Genomic DNA, 25,157 nt, shown 5'->3' with positions numbered 1-25,157 from the left:
ACAGAACTGTGGATGCGGAGGCCTGCGTGTAAAGTCAGACGTGGATTTCCAGCCCCAAGCCCTGCACTGTTCGAGGGTCGACTCTACAGACCTCCTTTGGCTTTCGCTAGTTTTTCCATTAATGCCTTCCTTCTATACCAGGATCCAATCGAGGGCCCCACACTGCATTGAGCTGTCGCTTCTTCCTAGTCTCCCTCGAACCGGGACAGCCCCTCAGTCTTTCCTCATCTTTCACCCACACTTTCCGAGAGCAGTCATCCTGCAGAACGTCGCTCAGCTTGAGGTGAGCCTGGAACATCTCACCATGAAAGCAAGGGAGCTATGGGGAGACCCTGTGGTCACATCACAGGAGCAACAGGAAAGGGAGGGAGGGAGGGGCTCCCAAGGGCCAAAGACGGACAAGGTGGGGGCACACAGGATGGCTGGACAGACAGTTCAAACGCCGCCACCACACGGGTCGCCTTTGGAGGCTGTTAGGGTACCGACTCCCCTCTCAGAAGATTACTACAGGGAGACAAGCCTCGCCTGCCTTGCCTTTCCTGGAAGACTATTTCAGCACAATCAATGATCAGGGCACACTGTCCACTCTACAGGAAGCACAATTAAAAACTGAGAATGACTTGGAATTAGAAAATCAAAATGTTGTCACGTCTAATGAAATGACAAAGGCAATGATCACTGGCGTCTGATGGGGACTTGATAAGGACGGGCTCAGACGTGCCGAAGCTCCTGTTCAGTCTCATCACTCGAGGGCAACAAGGAGGTATCGCATTTTTCTCTATGGGACAAAGAGCACCATTTGTGAAGTATTCTTACCAAAAAAGGAATCTGTATTTAATCAAACCTCTAGATCCAACTCCTAACTTAAAGGAAATTCTGGAAACAATATGCATTAAATAATAGCAACACAAAGCCACTGGCTGACCCCAAAATGCGGGGCATCCTACAGACAGATGCTCTCACTTCTATAGCAAACCTAAGACATGAAAAAATGGGAGGCTGTTACTGCTATAAAATACAAAAGCTTTAACCAAAATAACTTTATATAATCTGAGAATTGTATCTGGATCCAGATCCGAATAAGTTTAATATCGTTTCTGACAGGACAAACTGAATGCTGCCTAGGTGATAAAAGGTATCACAAAATGATTATCAACTTTGTTGACAGCAATCAAGGTGCTGTGGCTGTTTGCTGTGAAGTGTCTTATTTGGAAAAGACATAAACTAAAAGACTACAGACGAAACTACAATATGGGGTCTGCTTTAAAATATGCTAAGAACTTCCCGGTAAGTTGAAGGAAGGAGAAGAAACAAAAATACAAGACGTAGTAAGTTGACGGCACAAGAACTTGATGATGGGTACATACTATCCTCTCTACTTTTATGGTTAAATTTTCCAGAATAAAAACTACAAAGAAAAATCTAACTAGGATATAGTATCAACATACATCCCAAACTTCCCATGTTTGCTTCTATTTAAAAGCCATACTCCAGCAAAACTTATCACAACACTGTAAATCAACTATACCTCAATAAAACTTCAAAAAAGGGGAAATAAAAACATTTACTTTTTTACAGAAAAGCAAAAAATAATGTAGTAAGTTACAACTATTAAAAATATTCATGGAGGAGTTCCTGTCGTGGCTCAGTGGTTAAAGAATCCGACCAGGAACCATGAGGTTGCGGGTTTGATCCCTGGCCTCGCTCAGTGGGTTAAGGATCCGGCGTTACCTGAGCTGTGGTGTAGGTCGCAGACGCGGCTCGGATCCCGCGTTGCTGTGGCTCTGGCGTAGGCCAGCGGCTACAGCTCCGATTCGACCCCTAGCCTGGGAGTCTCCATATGCCACAGGAGCGGCCCTAGAAATGGCAAAAAGACAAAAAATAAAATAAAATAATAAAAACTGTCTTAATTTTTAATATAAATATAGACAGAAATTAAGCCATATAAACAAAAGCTCTTAGAGATCTTGAATGTTTAAAAGTGTAACAAGGTCCTGAGGCCTTGTTGGAGAACCACTGATAAAAGACAAAACTAGAGTTCTCCTTCCTCCTCAACTAGACTCCAAGTACTCGAAGACAAAAACCTAGTTTCCGATCATTCTTTTTCTTAAACTCCCAGAATAAAACCGATGATTGAATGACTTGGATTCGCGTTACTGAATAAAATCAAAGAGTGGAGTTCCTGTCGTGGCTCAGTGGTAAAGGTAACAAGTATCCATGAGGACGCAGGTTCAATCCCTGGCCTTGCTCAGTGGGTTAAGGATCTGGCATGGCTGTGGCTGTGCTGTAGGCCGGCCGCAGCTACAGCTCCAATTTGACCCCTAGCCCAGGAACTTCCATATGTCACAAGTGCAGCACTAAAAAAAAAAAAGACAAATAATATCAAGTGCTGACAAGGTTAGGGAGAATGGGAACCTCCGTACATTGCTGGTGAAAACTGAAAAGACCATACGCACTTTAGCAAAATGTTAAAAAGAGTTACCATTAGGACCCGGCAACTGCATTCCTGGATATGTACCCAGAGAGCTGAAAACATATTACCCCACCAAGCTTTGTTCATATTCACAGCAAAATCATTTACAACAGCCCCAAAGTGGAAACAACCCCATCAGTAAACTACTAGAGGTTAAGCGCCTTATTTTCAAACATGTACCTAGCACACTTCAGTGGATTTTCAAATAATGACAGAATCCTACTTTAAGAATTTGATAATTTCAGGAGTTCCCGTCGTGGCGCAGTGGTTAACGAATCCGACTAGGAACCATGAGGTTTCGGGTTCGGTCCCTGCCCTTGCTCAGTGGGTGAACGATCCGGCGTTGCCGTGAGCTGTGGTGTAGGTTGCAGACGCGGCTCGGATCCCGCGTGGCTGTGGCTCTGGCGTAGGCCGGTGGCTACAGCTCCGATTCGACCCCTAACCTGGGAACCTCCATATGCCGCAGGAGCGGCCCAAAGAAATAGCAAAAAGACAAAAAAAAAAAAAAAGAACTTGATAACTTCTAAAACAGCCAAAATAAAGCTATCGTTCTCCTAAACAGCATGAGGTTCCTCTTTGTGGTACAAAGAGGTGGCATGGAGATCTGCCCTGTCTCCGGATCAGACACCTAGGAAGGGAAAGGGTCAGCACTTGGGCTTCTGCTGTGCAAGGGCTATTCTAAGCGCTACGCATGGCACTAGCGTCACCCAATTTCTGCGAGGCCTCGCGCCCGTCCAGCAGCCTGGGAACCCGAGTTCAGAGGAACGCCACCAGCAGGGTCTCAAAGCTGTAAGTCTGCTGAGCCGAGGCCCACACACAGGTGCTTGGAGAAAACGTCCACAGCCATGCCCACGGGCATGGCTCCCCGGGGCAGGACCTCAAAAGTACCTAAGGTTTCCTGAGCTCGCCTCTGTTCCTGCTTCCCCTTTATGGTAATGTTCATTTTGTACCAACGTGCAGATTATGATTTTGGCATATAAAATAAGTGTTTAAAAAAAAGGGTACCTAAATATAAGCCAAATACTTTATCTTTCTTTAAAGCAAAAACAGTGATCTGATTCCATGTCAGACTAAAAAGCAGGTGATGGAGAGACGATGTGCTGCACCTTACTGGGGAATCTTGAAGGATGTAGATATGTTTCTGCTTAGGAGTTGACCTTAAAATGTACATACTTCACGTAAGGTAAGATTCCACTATATGGGTGCCAAACACAAAGCTCTTTTCTGAACCTAAAAACGGGATTCCCAAGTCAGGAAGTCTGGACAGGCTACCCCTTGCTCCAGATTCACCTGGGCCTTTCTTCCAGGCCCTTCTTGGCACTCTCGTCTCCTGACCTGGGCTGCTCCCCAGCAAGACAGGCTTGACTCCCTTTCTCTTTCCTTCTTCAGGTACCACGGCCTCTGCTCTTTACAGCAACAACCATACCTGTGTGTCTCTCCTGCTGTCCTGAGTTTCTCAAAGGTTCCATGTGTTTTTTCTCCTCATGTATAGGACAGAAGAGAAAAATATATCCCACCAATGCTATGCTAAAATTCACCCTAAAGAGCTTTGTTTTGTCAGTAACACTCAAATACATACGGTTTTACAATCTTACTGTCTACATACTCTTTCTGCATTTGCATCCACACATGTTAAGGTCTCTTCTGACAGTAAATGTGTGTGACCAGGAGCCAAGAGTACGGAACAGCAGAAGCAAAGGAGATGGTGGACAATGTAAGATGCTGTCACACAGACATGAGCTTTAAGAACTCCAGCGTAGGAGTTCCCGTTGTGGCGCAGTGGTTAATGAATCCGACTAGGAACCATGAGGTTGCAGGTTCGATCCCTGGCCTTGCTCAGTGGGTTAAGGATCTGGCGTTGCTGTGAGCTGTGTAGGTTGCAGACACGGCTTGGATCCCACGTTGCTGTGGCTGTGGTGTAGGTGGCGGCTACAGCTCCAATTCGACCCCTAACCTGGGAACCTCCATGTGCCGCAGGAGCAGCCCAAGAAAAGACAAAAAGACAAAAAAAAAAAAAAACCTCCAGCATAACAACTGTGAGTGATCACTTCACACACAAAAAAGTACATAAATATTCAACTAGATGAGTAAATAGTGTTTTCCCTAAATAAGGCAATGGGCTATTAATAACTTCAGAGAGTGTCGTGTGTGACCCCCTTTGAAAATCAATTTAAAAGTAACTTTTCAATGTCTAGACATACTTTGCAGAAAGGATAGTTTACCTCCCAGACTTCTGAAACTCAACGAACGCACCAGAAAAGACAGCAATGGTCCAAAAACTAACTCAGATCACTAAAGCACAATCAGAACACTCAGGGACTGAAAGGACACGTGTTCACAACAGCAACTTTCTCCTATGAGCTCCAGCCACCTGCCACCTCTAAACAGAGAGGTGTCAGAAAAGGAAACACCATTGGGAAATTCTAGGCCTTGTGGTGCTGGCTGGGTTATGTTCACCTCACAGCCGTCAGCGTCACTCGGTAGGATCCACGCACATTCGTGTCTCGCGGCAGAGCAACTTGTGTCTGGGGCAGACTAGTGTACGTCCCTCCACAGCCCCGTGTGCACACTGTATACTCATGTCAATTTGCAGGCCTGAAGAGTGGGCCCATTTATTTCCAGAGCGACAGGCAGCTGTTTCCAGGAGCGCTGTTCCTCTGGCTCTTCGTCTGTTATGATTCAGTTTCTCTAGGACAGTCCATTCTTTCCACTGAGGCTTCCAACAGTCATGTCTCTCAAAGACCCCAAGGAATGAAAGAAAGCAATCCAACCTCAGTGGGGTAGTTGTTCAATCACTTTTAAACTAGCACCCAGTATGGGAACAGGTATTCCTAAGCAGATGCTGCCAGTAAACCCAGATTAATATCTACGTTTCCTTTTATACATGTGCACCTGTGCTTCTACTGAAAAAGGCAGGAGGAGGAAAAGGTAAGTCTTTTTCATAGTCTGATCTAGCTCTGCTCCTAGAGAGGGTGTAAAATCAGACACAACATGCAAAAACGTATTTCTCAGCCAAAGAGGAATGGGAAAGTAGCTACATGCCAAACAGACCCTAAAAATCACATTTAAAAGGTTTTCCACCAATTGCTTTCTTTTTTTTCCTTTTGAGAGCCACACCCACGGCATACGGACACGAGTTGGACTCATTACCCCGAGCCACAATGGGAACTCCCAGACCAATTTCTTGTACTACAAGTCCGTAGTTTTCAAAAAGTAAAAAAAAAAGCTTTGCTGTGGGGAAAAGGTACTTCTGGTCTGCATTAATCGACCAATAAATCAAGACAAAGCAAGAACATCTTGAATGCGTAACACTTCTCCAAATGAAGCACGATGAGATTCAGCAAGTCACAAGGAAATCCCACAGGGTCTGCCGAGCTCCAAAGCAGTAAGCAGCTGTTGGATGCAACAGACGGTGGCAATAGGCAGGGCCACCTATCTTCCTGAAACCCTTACTACGGCCTTCAGGTCTTCTCTAAAATCTCACGTGAACACGCAAATCATCTTCCTTAAAAACTAAAGCCACTCAATAAAATATGCCTTATTTCAAGATCTACATTAATGTATATCTTTTCTTTCCTGAACTTAGCATTCCTAATAGATCTGTATTTCTCAGCACTTTTGTAAAAGGGAAATATTCCACAACAATTATAATCTTACATAGCTCCTGAAAACTGGACCTCGCAAAGCCCGCACCTAAGGCAACTTTAGAAAACTTCATGGAAGTGAATGAGTTTTTCTCAGCAGTTTCCACATCAAAGGTCTGGAGAAAAACACTGCCTGTTAACTACAGGAGCCCTGGTCCTTTTGCTGTGGTCCGGATCCCATTCCCTCCTCCTCTCCTCTTCCCTCCGCCTCTTCCGCCCGTCACTGTGTAAACATGCCCAGCCCGTGCAGCCTCCGAAGACAGAGCACAGGGAGAGTGAAGGCGAGAGAAGCAGGAACAGAGAAGGACAAACCAAAGGGCCGGGGGCTCCTTGCAGCCCCCCCAAGGATGCCGGTCCTTCCAAGACAGCCACTTGCCTGCCTGATGCTGGGTGGTCCCAGCAGCAGCCTCTGCAAGCGCTCCCTTCCGCGCTTCTGCTCCTCTCTGACCCTCCCTGGACGCTGCTCCTCCGCCTCCTCCTCTGCACAGTAAAGCTTCTCCTGCGTGACTGTGACAGTGACCGTGACGGAAGGAGCTGTAAACGGAAGCAATTCTAAAGCCTGACACCAGAGCCCTGAACCTGTACACGCTCCTCACCTGGGCTTTTTCTTAGCCTCGGTCGGTCTGCTAGATGTTCTTCGATTTCTTGCTCACCTAACCCACATCCTAGTCAATCACCTAAGACTTCACTTTGTGTCTTTAAAGTACAACTCAGACACTTAAAAAATAGTCTGAATGGCACAATACTTCTCGAAACGTTATTCCCCAATTTTTTATAGTTGTCTTATCTGCCTAATTTAACGTCTCTTGGCGATTTGTTTTATTGAGACACTCCAAAGTTTTCAAATTAGTTTTCCTATGAGTAAATGTTTTAGTACTTTTTTTTTATCAGTTTATATGAGTTACATCATGTAACTGCACTCATGAGTACAAGTGCCCCGAACAAACTCAGGCACAAGTTGAACTGGCTTTCGTAAGCCAACAGCTCAACTGGTGGGAAGAGAGACAGAGACAAAGAAAGCAAAGAGCAGCCCACCCGCCCCAGCATGCTGCTGCCCGAGGGCGGCTGGCCTCACTGGGAGAGCATCACCCAGAGCTGCTGCCTCAATGGGCCTCAAGCTCTTCTGCTCTCAGCTATTCCTGGTCTCAGTGAACACCATATGCTGAATTTCACCGCATCTAAGCAAATACCTGGTTGAACGTTTTTTTTGACCTATGGATTCCTCAAGATCAACTGGTTTTTTGTTTGTTTGTTTGTTTGAATCCATCACCTTCCCCCACCCAAAACAAACACAAACTGACAATCCCTGAATCTCAAGGAAAGACACCACCTGGCAGGTCATCTACCAGCCTCACAAACCAGAAACCTCTTCCTCTCCAAAAAGCCTATAGCTCCTCACCTCTTGTCACTCAACTGTCCCAATAACCATCAGCCCTGAACTCAATTACCATCCCAACCTCTTAAGTCTCCCCAAACCCACCCATCCTTCTGTAGAAGGACCTTCCTGAACAAGGAGCCCTGTCTCCTAGCCCTCAGCTCAAGCCAACAACAGCAGGCACCTGGGACTCTAACCAGCAAGGCCACTGAAATGTCACTCGTCATCCTCTCCACAAAGCCTGAGTCGCACACCCTTCCCACGCGGTGAGAGCTGTGTCACATGAGTCAAATACCGGGAGGGCAGGAAAACATCCAGCCGTCTCCTGACCACCGCACCCCTGAGAGGCAGTGCCCAACAGAGCAGAATCTCGGGAAATATGTGTTTGATCACTTCATCTCTCATGCAATAGACACATGGGAAGAAATTCCTAGTATTTAAAAATACAAAGCTCAGAAAAATGAGATGATTCAAGGGAAAGCTTCCATTGCTGCTGATTCCAAATGATGTGTTAATGCCGGAAAAGGCAGTATTTTTAGGTTAGGATATAAGTACTTTGAGGTCATTTTCATTTTATTTTAGATATCCTCTAGATTTTGTATGTGTACACATGTGTATGCACAGTTAAGTGTGCAGATGGGGTCTGAACATACAGAAGAGTGAAATACAACGTGGTGCTGACGGGAAAAACTACATTTAATTATCAAAATAATACACAGAAGACATTCCTAAGTGGCAAACACACAGAAAACTATTACTTATATTCAAAGAAGAGCTCAAAGATCCTTTTGAAAATACGCTGAAAAGTTGTAAGTCCTTTCACTAGAAAAACGGACATGTACTAGAAATGCTAAAGACAACTCAGGTGCTCAAGGACACCCCCTCCTGCTCCCCAAGTCCACTGATGAGGCCGGGCTGGGTGACGGAGAAGGCTAAGAGCAGGGGCCTGAGGTGAGGGGCTGGGGGCGGCCACGTTCACCTGCGCTGAGCCCGCAACGGGCTCGTGTGCAGACAAGTGCGGGCGCTGCTGTGAGCAGCGAGCCAGACGCCAGGCCTGGAGGGAAGAATGCGGAGCTCGCCCGCTTCTCCCAAGGGGGCCTGACTGATGCTGCCCGCTTGTGTGAAAGGCTGCATTAGCTCCCATTTTCGCGCATCAAGGGACCTGGAGAGAATTTCTCCTCTTGCAAAAATCCCAAACAGCTTTCAGCGTTTGTTCTGCTGTGAAACTAGAGAGGTGGCGCTGGCCCTCCCTGTGGTGGCAGAGCGCTCCGCCCCCAAGGACACTAGGGGCCTCAGCAGCCAGCCCCACATCCAGCCACTGTGGCTGGGGACCGAGGCCTGTGCTTCGCCATTCTACCTGGCCTCCCAAAACAAGACTTTTCCTGACATAACTGCTTCTTTCCTTAACATTGTTTTGGCTTATGGAAGGTTCCAGAGGAGTGCTCTACTTCTGGAGAGAATGGGGGGGACCTGTGCCAACCACACTGTACTCTCTCTGAAAGTAACAGCTACTGAGGCCAAGCACAGAAGCTAACCACAGTCCTCAAGCACTACATGTGACAACCTAACATGCTTCCACGTTTTCCAAAACGACAGTGCAAATTATTAACATTAAAATACACAGTTCCCACTGTGGCTCAGCAGTAATGAATCCGACTAATATCCATTGAGGATGCAGGTTCGGATCCCTGGCCCTGATCAGTGGGTTAAGGATCCAACATTGCTGTGAGCTGTGGTGTACGTTGCAAATGAGGCTCAGATCTGGCGTTGCTGTGGCTGTGGTGTAGGCCAGCGGCTGCAGCTTCCATTCAACCCCTAGTCTGGGAACTTCCATATGTGCGGGTGTGGCCCTAAAAGGACAAAAAAGTGAAAAAAAAAAAAAACCTAATACCCTCTAGCATGAATTATTCCTTACAAAATGATACCACTGTTTGAAAAGAGAATTTGTTCCACAGCTATGAATTAAAAACACATATATTTGGATAATCTTTGAGTGTGATATTGCAACATAATACCTTTGTGTAAGTAACTGGACCACAACTCCGAGGCCCGTTAGGATTACAGTTCAACAGGCAATGAAGCCATACAAGTTCCAAGCAAACTATCAGAGTCAGCTCCAGTAATTGTGAACTACTGCTCAGGGCAGTAAATGAACTTCTCTCAGTCTTGGTCCGTGGGCTACCCTGACCGCAACAATCATCACTATAAAACTACGATGAAAACTTTCTTGTTCAAGCCAGCATTTCTTCCCCCCCCCCACCCCTTTTTTGGTCTTTTTAGGACCACGCCGGAGGCCTATGAAAGTTCCCAGGCTAGGGGCTAAATCCAAGCTGTAGCTGCTGGTCTACGACAAAGGCACAGCAACACCAGATCCAACCCACATCTACATCTGCAACCCACACCACGGCTCACAGCACCATTGGATCCTCTGACCCACTGAGCGAGGCCAGGGATCAAACCACACCCTCATGGAGACTAGTCAGGTTCACTACTGCCAGCCACGATGGGAACTCCCACAGCCAGTGTTTCTGATGTTCAGCTGTGCTGTGTGTGGAGCCCTCAAACCTGTCAGGTTCCTGGACCTAAGACAACTTTATCCAAGACACCTATGCTTTCCAAGAATCGGGCACTATCTGCAACGGTCTTGGAAGCAAGAAGCTAGATAGATCTCATTATCTGCTCTTCTCTCATTGTGTGATGTCAGGCAACTGTCTCCAGGCCCCAGTAAACAGGGGTTCCCTCCCAAACAGTAAAACAGGAGTTCCAAAGAACAAATGTGGGGGGGCAAGGACTTTGGGTCATCTGACTTATAAGCCAAATACAGTGCTGAAGATGGGAGCTGCTGGGACCCACACTCATTTCTCACGTTTTGCGGGAAAGCTGTAGGCTGCTGAGATCTCAATCATTAGACTCACAGCAGGAGCAAGCAAAAATGGTGCTGAGAAGGCTAAACCAAAGGCCAAGAGGGGGCCTGGTGCTCACGGCGAGTCACGAGCTCCTCGTCACGAAAAGGTGATGGGTGTGAACAGAGGTACTGATGCTTCCAAAGCCTGAAGGCAGAGCCCTGCGCCAACAGTGTGGATATTGAAGTCTGAATGCTTTGGGAAGGAAACCACTGAATTTAAAAGAATTTCGCTTAGACCATTGCTCAAAGATGAGTCTGAATATATGATACAAACTGGAAGATCTGTTAATGCCTTCCTAAATGGATTGAAACTAGTAAGTTAAAATTATCCAAAATTTACAAAAAAAAAAAAAGAGCCCTTAATTTTTCCAGAATAAATACATTAATTCAATGTTTTAAAAAGCAGTTTAGAAGTTCCCACTGTGATACAATGGCATCGGTGGCATCTTGGGAGCCCTGGGACGCAGGTGTGATTCCCTGCCAGACACAATGGGTTAAGGGTCCGATGTTCCTGCAGCTGCAGCTTAGGTCATAACTGCAGCTTGGATCTGATCCCTGGCTGGGGAACTCCATATGCCATAGGGTGGCCAAAAAAAAAAAAAATTAATGACTGCTTTAGGAATCTCCTTAAAACAACAACAACAACAACAATAAAACACTGGCTTAAAGTTCCATAGCGTACATAAAGTTAACACTTTCACAATTTCGATTTTTCTTTTGAGACGCCATTGTTAAAGACATCAACTGAAAAGCAGCCTACTGAGTTCAAACAGTGCCGTGGAGAACTTAGCTTGGGGGAGAGGCTCAGGCAAAACCAATCTGACTAGCATGCAGGAGGACGCAGGTTTAACCCCTGGGCCTCGCTCAATGGGTTAAAGATCCGGCGTTGCTGTGGCTGTGGTGTGGGCTGGCAGCTACAGCTCCGATTTGACCGTTAGCCTGGGAACTTCCATATGCCATAGATGTGGCCTTAAAAAGACAAAAAAAGAAAAAGAAAACGTAGCTTAAAGAGGGGACCAAAGTTACTGTCCTCATTCTGCCAACAGCCAACTAGTTGTATTTCTAATTAATTTTACTTTTATTTTTCTGGCAGTTACTTTCACAAACTAGCTATCAAATCTCTATTAATAACACAGTGTGGATCAAAACTCAAAATCTCAGAAACTGACTTCAGAGTGTCACTTCATTCACACCAAACATTACATGAATACTCAGAAAGGATCAAAGGCTTCCCTCTCATTCTTATAAGGGCAGACAGGTAACAATGGCACTAATAAAAACAAAATACCCATGTGGCTGGACTAAGCTGATTATACGTGTAGTTAATTATTAAACACATGACACACTCATTCTTCACCGATTATCCATAAACCCACCTAACCACACCCCCGCACCAAACTGTGACCTGAAGTTCATGATCTAGCTGTCCCTTGCCCAACACAGTACTGCCGAGTACAGTAGCCTTTCCTTATCTGGGGTTTGCTTTCCATGCTTTTGCTTACGATGGTCAACTATGGTCCGAAAATACCAAATGGAAAATCCCAGACATAAGCAACTCACAAGTTTTCAACAGCGCACCATTCTGAGCAGCATGACTCCATCTCGCGAGGTCCCGCCCAGGACGTGAATCATCCCTTTGTCCCATGTATCCCTTGGTTAGTCACTTAGTGGCCGGCTGGTTATCAGATCAACTGTCAGTCTGGCAGTGCTTGTGTTCAAGTGACCCTCATTTTACTCACTAATGGTCCCAAAGCACAAGAGCAGTGATGCTGGCAATTCAGATATGCCAAAGGGAAGCCTTATAAGGTGCTTCCTTTAGGTGAAAAGATAAAAAAAGTTCTTGATTTAATATGGGAAAAAGCTGTATGCTGAAGTTGCTAAGAACTACAATACGAATGAATCTTCTATCTGTGAAACACTGAAGGAAAAAGAAATTCATGATAATTTTTTTCTTTTTTTGCTTTTTAGGGCTGCACTCGCAGCATATGGAGGCTCCCCGGTTAGGGGTCCAATCGGAGCCACAGCTTCCAGACTATACCACAGCCACAGCAACTCGGGATCCAGGCCACATCTGTAACCTACACCACAGCTCACGGCAACGCCGCATCCCCCACCCACTGAGCAGGGCCAAGGATCAAACGCACATCCTCACAGATACTAGTCAGGTTAGTTTCCTCTGAGCCACGACAGAACGCCCCATACTAGTTTTTCTGTGGCACCTCAAACTGCAAGGGTTACAGCCACAGTGCTTAGTAAGTGATTAATTAAGATGGAAAAGGCAATTCTGTGAAATAAGGTATTTCGAGAGACCACATTCATATAACTTTTATCACAGTATACTGTTATAATTGGGGGTGGGGTTATTTTTGTTTTGGGGGGGGGGCTTGGCTAAGTCTGTGGCTAGTGGAGGCTCCAAGCCAGGGATGGAACCCAAGCCACTGCAGTGACCCAAGCCACTGCAGTGATGCTGGATTCTTAATCCACCATGCCACAAGGAGACTCCTATAACCGTTACATTGTATTATTAGTTACTGTTCCCAATGTATAAGTTAAACTTTATCCTAGGTATGTATGTACAGGAAAAATAAAAGTACACATAGGGATTCGATATTATCCACAGTTGAAGCCACCCACTTCGGGTGCTGGAATGGATCCCCTGCAGAAAAGGAGGGACCACTGTAATATGACTTGTGGCAATATAGCGACTTTGGGAAAATGTCTCATCTATAGCTTTTTATCTTGAGCTGTAATCTCATGATTTCAAAGAACAAAAACGGAGTTAACAGATTAAAAACCTCCAAAATGATAATCAAACACATTCAACATGCTAAACTTGAAAAGGGCAGTAAGCCAAGAGTGTCCATGCCTGAAAATTATGAAACTTCTGGTCACTTAGAATCCCAAGACACTCTTCTGTAGGAAAACATCTCATTCCTAACTGCAGCCCCGCCAGGTCACAAGAGTTTCAAGGTGCCTGAGGCTGGAGAGGCTTCTGCAGTTTTACTCTGTGGTCCTGTTTTCTGCTTCCGGCCCTCTCATGATCAGTTTAACTCTCCTGCACTGAACCCTGGAAAATAACGATTTCAGCACAAGAAAGGAAGACTCATTAACGCACACAAAGAAATGGGGAGAGCTATGAAAAACCAAGGGACAGCAGCTGCTTCACTGACTATGCCCTCAGGTCCTCACTGACCGCCCATCCCCCACACACACACTTGAGGTGTGAAGAAGCAGATATGCTGATTCATAGTCACTCACGTGTGCAACGGTCTGTCGTCCAAGTGACCCGCTAAAGGGACACTGCAAACAGCACCTGTCTGACAGCCAGGACCTTACAGCGATGCCAGGGAAAGTTTTATCCAAGAGGATTTTCACACTGAGCTTCTGCACTAAATGACGACCTCCTATTGTTGGAAATTTTCTTCCCTCCTAAAAATACAAGTCAAGAGAAAATGCTTTTCTTCTAAATGCCCAGATTTTTAAGAGGCAACTGTCTCCACAGGGACGTCAAGTCTGCTTTTAAAGGCTCCTGGCAGTCCCTGACCATGGGAGGGGTGACAGGCCAGGCACAAGGGATTACGGGACAGACTAAAAGCAGCATGGCTAGGTACAGACACACAGTTAACCCTTAACAACACAGGCTCGAACTGCATGTGTCCACTTACACACGTACTTTCCAACACATCCGCGCTACGGCACCACACGATCCGAGGCTGGCCGAGTCCACGGACATAGAGCCACAGACACAGAGGACCAGCTATGAGTTAAACTCTGATTTTCAACGGCACACAGGACTGGTGCCCCAAATACTGTGCTGTTCAAGGGTCAACTGTATATGGCAAGGCAGAACAGACGCTAAACTCCCAACAATGAAATACAGAGAAGTATGTAATCAAAAAAGAGAAGTGGAGTTCCCGTCGTGGCGCAGTGGTTAACGAATCCGACTAGGAACCATGAGGTTGCGGGTTTGGTCCCTGCCCTTGCTCAGTGGGTTGGCGATCCGGCGTTGCCGTGAGCTGTGGTGTAGGTTGCAGACATGGCTCGGATCCCGCGTTGCTGTGGCTCTGGTGTAGGCCGGTGGCTACAGCTCTGATTCAAGCCCTAGCCTGGGAACCTCCATATGCCGCGGGAGCGGCCCAAGAAATAGCAACAACAACAACAACAACAACAAAAAAAAAAGAGAAGTAATGTTCAGAAAGCATAGTCTTTGAAGAACAGGTTTTCAAGGACTTGATTTATTTCCAGCAAAACAATCAGAAAAGAGAATGTTTAACATGTTCAGAGACAACATTCGTGGAGGAGAGCTGTAAATCTGTCCATTCGGTCACTATGTTTTTATTCCCATGTTTTTGAGCTCTGAAAATAAAACAAAGCTTTTTGAAATGTGAAAACAAAATGTTCTCATTTTTCAGGGATGTTTCTAAAAAAGGAATCTGTTAATTAGTTTGCCTTAATAAAAGCTGAAATAAATATACTTTAAACAAGTGACAAGTGCTAGCAGATTTAAGGCATGTTTTTAAAGTATTTTTTAAAAGCACTTGGTTATGCGTAGCACAGATGAAAGGGGTTCAAGCAAGCGATTATTCCTCTGGACCAGGGCTTGGACGGCTGCACGGGGACAAACACAAGCGTGAGCCAGAGGGCTGCTGCCCGGGGCCCAGTCACACCCGACCGTGCATCCATTCTTCCCCTTCCACTCGACTGTCCACACAGCAGCAGGACTGCTGAAAAAGGCAATTCTGGGCATGTGCTTCCCCTGCTTAAAACCCTCTGACTGACTCCCACCGCTCTCAGGGTACAGAGCACCCTTCTGGCCCGGGCCCGGAGGTCCAGATCCTGCAGGACCCAGCTGCCGCCTCACCCAGCAGCCCCTCCCCTTACTCAGCGAGGCCAAATGAGCCCTGGTCTCTGCACCTTACCCTGTGCCCAGAAGGCTCTCTCCCCGTCCCGCCCTTCTTAGGGACACCTCCTGAGCCCTCCTGACCTGGTCTCCCTGCCTCAGTGGACCGAAAGCTCCAAAGAGGAGGGCAAGTTATTCCTTTTGTTCACCAAATAACCCTGGGAATTACTCATCAATTATTTAGTGCATACTGTGTTCTTCGATCTGGGTTCATATCAATGAACAAAAGAGTCAGAAACCTTCAATTTCAAAGAGTTACATTCACGTCTGAGATGACACAAGACACATACAATATGGATACCGCATGGCATGTTATAATGTAGTAATAAGAACTACAACAAAAACATAGCAAGAAGATAGGGGTGTCTGCCATACTACACACTACACTAAGTGTGGCTGTCCTAATGGGACTGCTTGACTGTGCCGGGTGGAGAGCTCTCAGCAAGTTGCATGCACAGAGGCTTCAAGAAGCCAAACGCCAGTCTACTTTAAATAAAACTCTTTTTTTTTGGTTTTTGCTTTTTAGGGCCGCACCGGCGGCATATGGAAGTTCCCAGGCTAGAGGTCAAATCAGAGCTCCAGCTGTGGGCCTACACCACAACCATGGCAACTCGGGATCCAAGCCGCGTCTGCGACCTACACCAGAGCTCCCGGCAACATCGGATCCTTAACCCACTGAGTGAGGCCAGGGGTCAAAGCCGCATCCTCATGCATACTAGTTAGGTTGTTAATGCTGAGCCACAACAGAAACCCCAAAACAACTCACTTTCTTAATTCCTTCTAGATCACAATTTTTCTAGAGAAAAATTCTGGTATCACTCATCTTTGTATTGAGTGTGCCTGACTGACCAAAAACACCTGCTCAGAGAAGGCATCAATGAGGGTCTCTTTCCTCCCAGCGGCCCTGATCCATACCAGGTCACACGGCAATGATATTTAATAGGGAATTTAAAAAAAAATGAAAAATACACTGAATTTTGAAAATACATTTTTGCTATTATAATTGCTTTGGTTTTGGCTAATAGAATTTGTCTCTTCCTGGTTTTTTGGCTGCACTTGCAGCATGCAGCAATTCAGAGGCCAGGGATTGAAACCGAGCCACAGCAGTGACAAATGCTGGGTCTTTAACCCACTGAGCCACCAGGAAATTCCAAATTTGTCTTAATCTTAAAGCAAAATAAAGAAATATTTATTGTTACAAAGGGGACACATTTTAAAAACCTGAAAAAGAATCTCTGTCAGCTAGAGGTCATACAGTTAAGTAACTTCATCTAAAACACTGCGTGCACTAGGCGTAGCTATCAACTCAGTTAACATTTTGTAAATATAATTACATGCATTTTCTACGGCATTCTTTCTGAGTAAAGATTTTCACGTCTGTTTATGAAAGCAAGGAAATAATTTCTCTAAAACTGAGGTGGGAGGTGTCTTATCCCTCTGGCCCTGGGTGGGGCACAGAGTTTAAGGACATAAAAGGGTCTTGCCCACAAGGAGCTTTTGTTAATTACTCAGTGCAAAGTCCAGGATGCTTCGGAAACAGAGGAGCATTCCGCAGGACTTCCTGAAATACCTTTATGGGGATTGGTTAAGCAGCAAAGCCTGGGGGGAAAAAAAAGAGGACCTTCGATTTTAGGCAAAGAAACTAGAGGGCAAAGGCAACACCACAGGTTTAGGGGACAAGCTGTGGTCAGCACAGGCCAACCAATAGTGCTCCAGCCCCCCCTGCCCCCACCCCACCCCAGCAAAGGAGAAGGCAGAGATGGCAAAGTCCCTGGACACTTCTTAGGCAGGGGACAGTCACTGAGGAGTTTTTAAAAGGGGCCTAACAATCAGGATATATATACCTTTATAGCAAGTTCTGGTTGTAGAATGACAAAAATGGTGTAAATAATATTTTTATCACACAAATACCACCTAATTTATCATTTTTAAGCCAGACCCTTCGCATATCAGATTTCATAAAGAATATTTTCAGTGGGGGCTGTCTTGTCTCAGTGATTATCAAATTCAAGTTGAGTATGAAATGTTCTCCACATCACAGAATGCACTCCATGGCCCAGGTCTCACCAGTAGGGAAGAAGGGTTGACACTGAAGAGGGAACTTGACCATGGCTGATGCGGCATCCCTCACTGCAGCCCTTCATGATTACAGAGGAATCAGGACAGCTTCACCAGACAGAAAAACGATGAGAAAGTTAACAAAGGCCCTGAAGGGACAAAAGGTATGGGGATTTGGGGACCAGAAGGGAAGGAAACATAAGCAGAGTTAAGAATTTTGCCCAATCATATGAAAGCCACTGACACATGGGAAATACAAAATGTTATACAGGAGTTTCCACTGTGGTGCACTGGGTCGGCAATGTCTTAGGAGCACTGGGATGGTTTGATCCCTGGCCCAACAAAGTGGGTTAAGGATTTGGCATTGCTGCAACTGGGGCTTGGATCTGATCCCTGGGCTAGGATCTGACCCCTGGCCTGGGATCTCCATATGCCACAGGGTGACAAAAAAAAATTTTTTTTTAATAAAAATAAAACAAAGCATTAAAACATCAGGACAAAAACATTTCCGTGCTGGAATTATTATCCTCCTTTTAGTAAGAGAACCTAATGGTTATCTAACTTACAACTTCCTATTCTAATAAAGAAATTCATTTTCTATTCAAGATAACTCCAGGAGCAGAGTAGCTCCAAAGATATCAATCAACAAGTGCAACAATTAGGAGCAAAAATTTCAAACTGAACTAAACTAAATTAAAATCAGGTCTGTTGAGTTTAATCCTCTCAGAAGGTAGTGCCTCATTTACCATGTACTCTAAAAATTAGCCCTTATAGAAAAAGTAGAACTCTTCACAGGAATAAAGTTTCACAAAAGAGCATAAGCAACAAAACTGCAGCAGTGTCATAAACATAACTTTGGTGTTTTTCTTGTCTCCTTTAGGAACAGGCTCAGTCAAAGGTCTCCTGGGAAGAATTATAAGAATATATGTGACTTCTTGCATTTACCAATTTGACAAGAAAATCCTTAAATATGAGAGAACTCTGCAAAACAAGCATGTTTTATGAAAGCATATGTGAAACTTGTGCCTTTAACACCAGGACAATAACAAATGGAATTTAAAGCAACATATCTGCAGAGCTTTTTGCAATCTCAAGGTACCATCATTAAGATAACACCATTACTGAAATTAGAAGACAAACTATAATCCTAGTTATCACCATGAAAAGTATGAACTCCACTAGGACACTCTGAAACAACACTGAAAGCAGCTTGTCAGCCACTTCTTGGTTGGTTACATAAACCACAGCTCTATCACTACAAAAACTTGTAACACTATTGCAAATCTATGTAGAGTAAGTGGGGCTACTTGAAGGCACTGTTTATTGTTATTATCATTAAAAACCTGATGCTCCCACCTTGCACTTAAGTATTTTAGAATTATTTTATTACATGTGAAGACTACTTCATAAAAATGAGTGACTAAGTCAATTATTTCTTTCCACATAACTTAAATATGTATTTGTCAGAGTTCTCTTGTGGATCAGTGGGTTAAAGGTCACCGCTGCAGTGGGGGTTCAATCCTAGGCCTGGGAACTTCCTCATGCCGTGGGTGTGGCCGAAAAAGAAAAAAAAATATCATTTGTCAAAATCTATGCTTATCTGTGAAAACCATATTAATAGCAATATAGTCACCAAATCTCAATTTCTTTAAAGTGCGATCCCTAGGAACATTAAACAAAATCCAAATTTTCCCTAAATATGCTGCCATTTCAGTTACTTTTCCACAAAGCACAATAAAATGAATGCCAGAAAACTTATGTATTCGTGTATACTCATCTATTTTCTCTTTGGCTCCTACTCAAACATAGTATAACTGCTTTCTCCAAACATATAGTCTGTCCTCAGAACCTGCTTTCTCTACCCAGATACATGTGAGAGGAAAAAAAAAAAAATTTTTGTTAGTAAAATTGACAGTAACCAAAAGAATACTGAAAAGTTAATAAGGTAAAAATTTTTCAAAATTCTGAATAAGAAACTTAGTAACAAAAAAAAAAAAGTAAAAACAACCAACATAACAAGTTACAACAGCCCCATGAGGCTATTACCCCCTTTTATGGGACTGACATGCTACCTACCTTGCTAAGGAGGCAATGTACCCACCCCCCTTAGAGATGAAAAAAGTGAAGCACCAAGAGGGGAATTTCTAATCAATAAGAAGCCTGGCCATTCTTTCATCATAAAAACTCAACTCCCATCAGCTTTTCAAAAGCTGATGAAATTTATTTCTCACTAAATGCAAGTTTCAAAGGGAAGTACACAAATCAAACTTATAGCTGAATAATAAACTTGCTAATCTGATGCCTTTCAGAAAATATTCCACCTTAGCAACTCAAGCAAACTCCTGTCAAGAGATTTCCCATACCGTGATTATAAGACTGCCTTTCCGAATGTTAAGTACAGAGAAAAGCTGACAAGGCACAACGACTTCAGCTTCTGTAAATTACCCTGACGATACATTAGAAGGAGCCGGGCAGGTGGGGAAGTAGGAAAATCGCACAGGGCACATATTATCTAGTCACCGCAGAAGAGGACATCGCTCTCCCCCCACCCCCCAAAGCGGTCTTTGCAGACTACAACTGAGCACCTATTTCAAAAGCATTTTAAACACTTAACACGAAACAAGAAATACGTAACAAACAATATACTAAATACCATAAAAGAAAAACTTTCAAGAGAAGAATAACCTGTATGCTTACAACACCGGTCTTCAAGTTGACACTACCTTTTTGAGAAACCCTCACACAAACTAATTTCCCTGCAGTCAGGGAAATTTTCCCGTTCCTTCAGTTACCCAAAACTTCAAATTTCCACTTAACATTTAGGGCAAGTTACAGTGCAGCCAAGGAGAGGGGGGCTCAACGCATAGGATAGCTACCCAACAGATAATCTTCTCAAGTTTCATCTAAGCCCAAATTAAAGACCGTTTTACGTAGAAATGAGGGGGAAAGCAAGATGACCTGAAGGGAAAGTTGCAATACAAAATTACAGTGAAGTCTGAACAAGTCTCAGTTTTTTCGTTCTGATTGGACACGACTGAGAAGCAGGTGGTAAGAAATTCCTGACCTGCCTCTTTCTCGAGCCCAGGGCCCCTTTAGCATTTTTCCCTAATTGTCTCAGAATCTGCCTCTGCTCAAACCTCGCAGAGGAGAGCGCGAGCTTCCCAAGCACAACCGGAGCAACAGGATCGCACTTCCTGGTCCGAGCAGCCCGGGCCCTCCCCGCCCGGCCGGCCGCGGTCCCGGGCCCGGGCGGAGGGCAGGGCGAGGCCGCCGCAGTGCGGGCCGGACGGCGGCGCTGCCCGGACCCGGCCCGGGCCCGGCCTCCCAGACTTCGGCCCGGCCTGCCCCGGCCCTACCCGTCGCCCCGGCCCCGGCCCGCACGCAGGCCCCCCTGCCCGCGCCCCGGCCCGGCCGCGTCAGCCCGGCCCTGCCCGGCCGCGTCCTCCGGGAAGATGGCGGCCCGTGACAGGCGGGCGCGGCGCGGGTCCGAGACGGCGGCCGGGCGCGGCGGGAGAGGAGCGGAGAGGCCCGCCCGCCGCCGCGCTCACCTGTCAGCGCCGCCGCCGCCCGGCCGCCGACCGCCGCAGCCCCGGTGCCCAGCGACCGCGCCACACGCGGACGGGCCGTGAGGGAGGGGCGGAAGCAGGGGCGCGGCCGGCCCGGACGAGCGGCGGGGGGCGGCGCGGCGCGGGCTGGCGGCGGGGCAGCGGCGGCTCCTTCCCGTTTCGGGCCGAAAATGTCTCAACCTCGCGACTCCAGCGCCCCAACGCTCCTTCCCGTTCGCATGAGAACACACAGCTCCCGCTTCCGGGACTCGGCGGAAGTCCCGCCCGGCGCGCTCGCGCGCCCGCGCGCTCGCGCACTCACCGCCCAGCCCGCCGACTGGCTCTCTGAGCCGGGGAGAGCGCTACGTCATGGCAACGGGGCGCCTCGATTGGCCTAGCGCTTCTCCGGCCCCGCCCCCTGCTCCTGGACTCTCCGCGCGAGTGCCCCTCCCGGAGGTGCCTGTGATTGGTGCGGGCGCGCACGCCGCCACGCCCCGCCCTGCGCACGCAGCCCCCGCACCACCCCTCGCACGCTGTCCGCGCCCCACCCCGGCGCGACCGGAGGAGGCTGCGCGGTCGCTGAGGGCTGCGACTCCTGCCACCCTCACCTGGGACCACAACTTTCTTCCCCTTCGTCTGGGGGCCGCGACCCCTACCCCTTCGCCCTGGACTTCCACCCCCACTCCGTCTTTGCCCGGGACCCCGGCCCCGCCCCCCTCGCCCCGGGTCCCCGCCCTGTCTGGCGGTCCGCATGGTGGGGTCGGGAGAGCCGCTCGAGCGCGCTCGCAAGAAGGGAGAAGGCGGTGTCGCCTGTCAGTGGAGCGGATGCCCTGGGTTGCTGTCGACCAGCAACAGTCTCTGGATTTGAGGGGAAATGCTGAAGACTCAGGACGTCTTCCCAAACACGAGCATGTGCCACCCATCCCAACCCATTCTTGGCGGGGGCGGGGGGAGATAAGAGTAAATTACGGTCACCTCCTGTAAGCTCACCTCCTGTAAGCTTGCTGCCTGACTTCCTGTATCCCTGCTCCGGTTGGTTGTTGATTATAGACATACGTACGAACTGGAAAGGCTTCTCTCTCTGGGACACTGTCCAGTCTTCTGCGTGCACCTGTGCTTCTTACCTGTTCCTTTTGAGGTATCCAAATGCCGACAGGACTGCGCTTCGGACTTAGACGTCTTGACTGGGAAGATCACATATTGCCATCTGTGTTCGGCGCCTTCTGCTTTGGCCTACGTTGTCACATACTCGCTCTGAGAAACTTGCACGTTCAAAATGCTATTCACAGCAATGTCTTTGAAGATAATCACGTAAGACTGAGGTTTCCTCTGATGTTGAAAGCACATACACGTTTCAGGGGGAAAGTCACGTTGTAGAGTTCGCTTTCCCAGAAAACCTCTTGGGTGTAATGCGACCCTTCTCAGCTGCCTCCAGTTTGAACCTCTCGGCCTGAGGTGTCTACCCTTGGCCCAGAGAATAGTCCAGAGGCCCAGCGATGTGGTCCACCTTTGAAAGACCGTGAAGTCTCCAAAGCTGGTAAGTTAGACTCCTGTCTTTTTTGCTGTCTGCATCCACGCAGACATTTTGATACACAGATAAGTGCCTGTATTACAAAAGGGACTAAATGCTATGAGAATACTTAATATTGAAGTGGCGTTTCTACTTTCTGTTTTTGCTTGGATTCTTCCTAAACAATCAAAACTGGCTTTTTGTTCCCCTGTGATTTTTTTTTTTAACCTGTATTTCAAAAGAAACACCATTTTCACTTTGAGATGTGAGGTTATAATAAAATGAACTTCCATGACATTTGTACTTAGAGAAGATCGATTTTTAAAAAACCATTTCCGGTGTTCCCATCATGGCTCAGTGGTTAACGACCCAGCTAGTAGCCATGATGTTGTGGGTTCGATCCCTGGCCTCACTCAGTCGGTTAAGGATCCAGCGTTGCCATGAGCTGGGATGCAGGTCACAGACTCGGCTCAGATCCCACATTGCTGTGGCTGTGATATAGGCAGGCAGCTGCAGCTCTGATTCGACCCCTAGCCTGGAACATTCTCATGCCACGGGTGCAGCCCTAAAAAGACAAAAGACAACAAAAACCACTTCCTAGGTCAAGCCATTACGCATGGAACCTGTCCTATCTAAAAGCGCTTTCCTTCTCCCGCTGGCCTTGGTTTTGCCCCCTGTTACTCCTCTCCCAGTTTGTTTTAGTAGCATCACAGCTGGTCTCTGCCTCCCCACCACTCACCTGGCTGGCAGACATTTCATTTAAAAGCCTCCTCACCATCCTACTCTTAGTCAAGACTTGTGGGTTGCCCCAGCAGGTGAAGTCCAAGTTGTCTTTCATGGCCTAGAAGGCCTTTCACATCTTCCTGGCCTCAGGCTGGCCACCCTAGTCTCCCCATCACATTCTTGTAATAAGTGTCTTTGGGGTGTGTTTTGTTTTTGTTTTTGCTTTTTAGTGCTGCACTTGCGGCATGTGGAGGTGCCCAGGCTAGGGGTCACATCGAAGCCACAGCTGCTGGCCTCCACCACAGCCACAGAAACACCAGATCCGAGCTGCATCTGCAACCTACACCAAAGCTCATGGCAACGCCAGATCCTTAACCCGCTGAGCGGGGCTGGGGATCCAACCTAAGTCCTCATGGATACTGGTTGAGTTCGTTACCACTGAGCCCCAGTGGGAACTCCCGTACCAAGCATCTTTGAAGACCTGGGGTGGCCACTGGGTGTAGAGGTGAATAACTCTCCACCCCTCTGCTGTGCTGAAAGGCCCTCGAGCTGGCAGTCGCTGGAGCCTGCGAGGAGGCCCTGTTGCTAAACAGTGCGGTGAGGCGCGCTGCTCCCAGATGTTTGCTGGGCAGGAAGTTGCGGGTGGAGCGTCCTCTGGTGCCTGAGCACGGGGGTCCTTCCTTCTGCCAGTGTCCTTCCTCCGCTTCCCCTTCGCTGCAGTCCGGCCTGTTTTTCGAGTTCCGGCTCAGTGTCAGCCATTCCTACCTTTTCCCTTCAGACCGTGTTTCCCTCCGCGGCCTCGTAGCGCTGTGTGCACAGATCTGCTTCCCTCGCAGAGCTGCCAGCCTGGCCCTGGGCAAGACGAGGACGCACAGCCAGCTCCGTGTGCGCACACGCGCATGGGGGCGGGGTCCAGATGCGAAGAACCTGCGCAAAAATGTCTGTTAGCGAGTTCCCGTCGTGGCGCCGCGGGTAACGCATCCGACTGGGAGCCGAGAGATTGCGGCTTCAATCCCAGGCCTTGCTCCCCGGGTTAAGGATCCGCGTTGCGGTGACCTGTGGTGTAGGTCACAGACATGGCTCGGATCTGGCGTGGCTGTGGCGTAGGCCGGTGGGTACAGGTCGGATTAGACCCCTAGCCTGGGAACCCCCACCTGCCGCGGGTGTGGCCCTAGTAAATACAGAAAAGACAAAAAAAAAATCTGTTGGATTAACCAATGAAAAAAGCAAGACATTTTTCACTTAAAGACCTGAATTTCATCTAGTATCTGAGAACATTATTTTCTTTTATCCTCCCAGCATTTCTTTGAAAAATAAACACTTTTTCTCCGCTGTGTATGTCATCACTGAAAACGACCTTACCTGTGTGTCAGCAAGCTCATTTGTGGCTTAACCCCCTGGCTCAACCTTGATTCCTAAAGATTTAGAATGATTCATTGACCCGTTAATTAAACAAACACCAGCCCCTGCTCTGCCGCAGGCAGTGTGTTCAGTGCTGGAGCGGTGGCATGAAGCAGCACATACATAAGACAGGTGAACAGACCGTCAAGCGTCAAGAGGGGTGGGGGATCACCGCGGGGTGTGCACGGGGCGCCCAGGCAGCAAGCACAGGGAGGGGCTGACACCAGCTTGGGAAGGAATCAAAGGAGATAATTAAGCCGAGCCAGAGAGGAGAGCGGAGGGGCGGCCAGCACACCTGCGTGGGGCGGGGGAGGCCAGTCTGGTCAGAGAGGAGAAGAGCTCAGACATGGCAGAGCCCAGCAGCAAGCTGGTAAGGCGAGTGGGTGGGTAGGAGGGCCCAGGGCCCTGTAAGCGCTTCAGGTGTTTGGGTCTGGTGGTCAAGACTTTTGTTTGGAGGCAAGAGGGTGCTCATAACAGGTTTTACGTTCATAAGGGACGCCTGGCCCCATGAACCATCTAAACAGAAGTGCAGTAAGGAACGAAGTTAGTCAAATGAGATGGGGACGTCAAAGTGAAAATGATAGTAATACACTAGAAAATGCTGAAAAAGACAAAGACTGCCT

General features: G+C 47.4%; 1 protein-coding gene and 1 long non-coding RNA gene across 2 annotated transcripts in view; one reads left to right on the top strand and one right to left on the bottom strand.

Moving 5' to 3' along the window:
* LARP4B (La ribonucleoprotein 4B) overlaps positions 1-21,172 on the bottom strand; it is an 86,004-nt gene extending 64,832 nt beyond the window's left edge. The window contains exon 1 of the mRNA XM_047755308.1: positions 20,904-21,172. The gene's annotated coding sequence lies outside the window, so the exon portion shown is untranslated. The remainder of the gene's footprint in view (positions 1-20,903) is intronic.
* Positions 21,173-21,431: 259 nt separating this feature from the next.
* LOC125112616 (uncharacterized) overlaps positions 21,432-25,157 on the top strand; it is a 44,302-nt gene continuing 40,576 nt past the window's right edge. The window contains exon 1 of the long non-coding RNA XR_007131200.1: positions 21,432-22,437. This is a non-coding gene — a long non-coding RNA (uncharacterized LOC125112616). The remainder of the gene's footprint in view (positions 22,438-25,157) is intronic.

The sequence above is a fragment of the Phacochoerus africanus genome, chromosome 12, assembly GCF_016906955.1.
Source record: "Phacochoerus africanus isolate WHEZ1 chromosome 12, ROS_Pafr_v1, whole genome shotgun sequence".
In the NCBI taxonomy this organism is placed as follows: Eukaryota; Metazoa; Chordata; class Mammalia; order Artiodactyla; family Suidae; genus Phacochoerus; species Phacochoerus africanus.
Note: the sequence above shows the minus strand (reverse complement) of the source record. Positions and strands in the feature narration are given on the sequence as shown.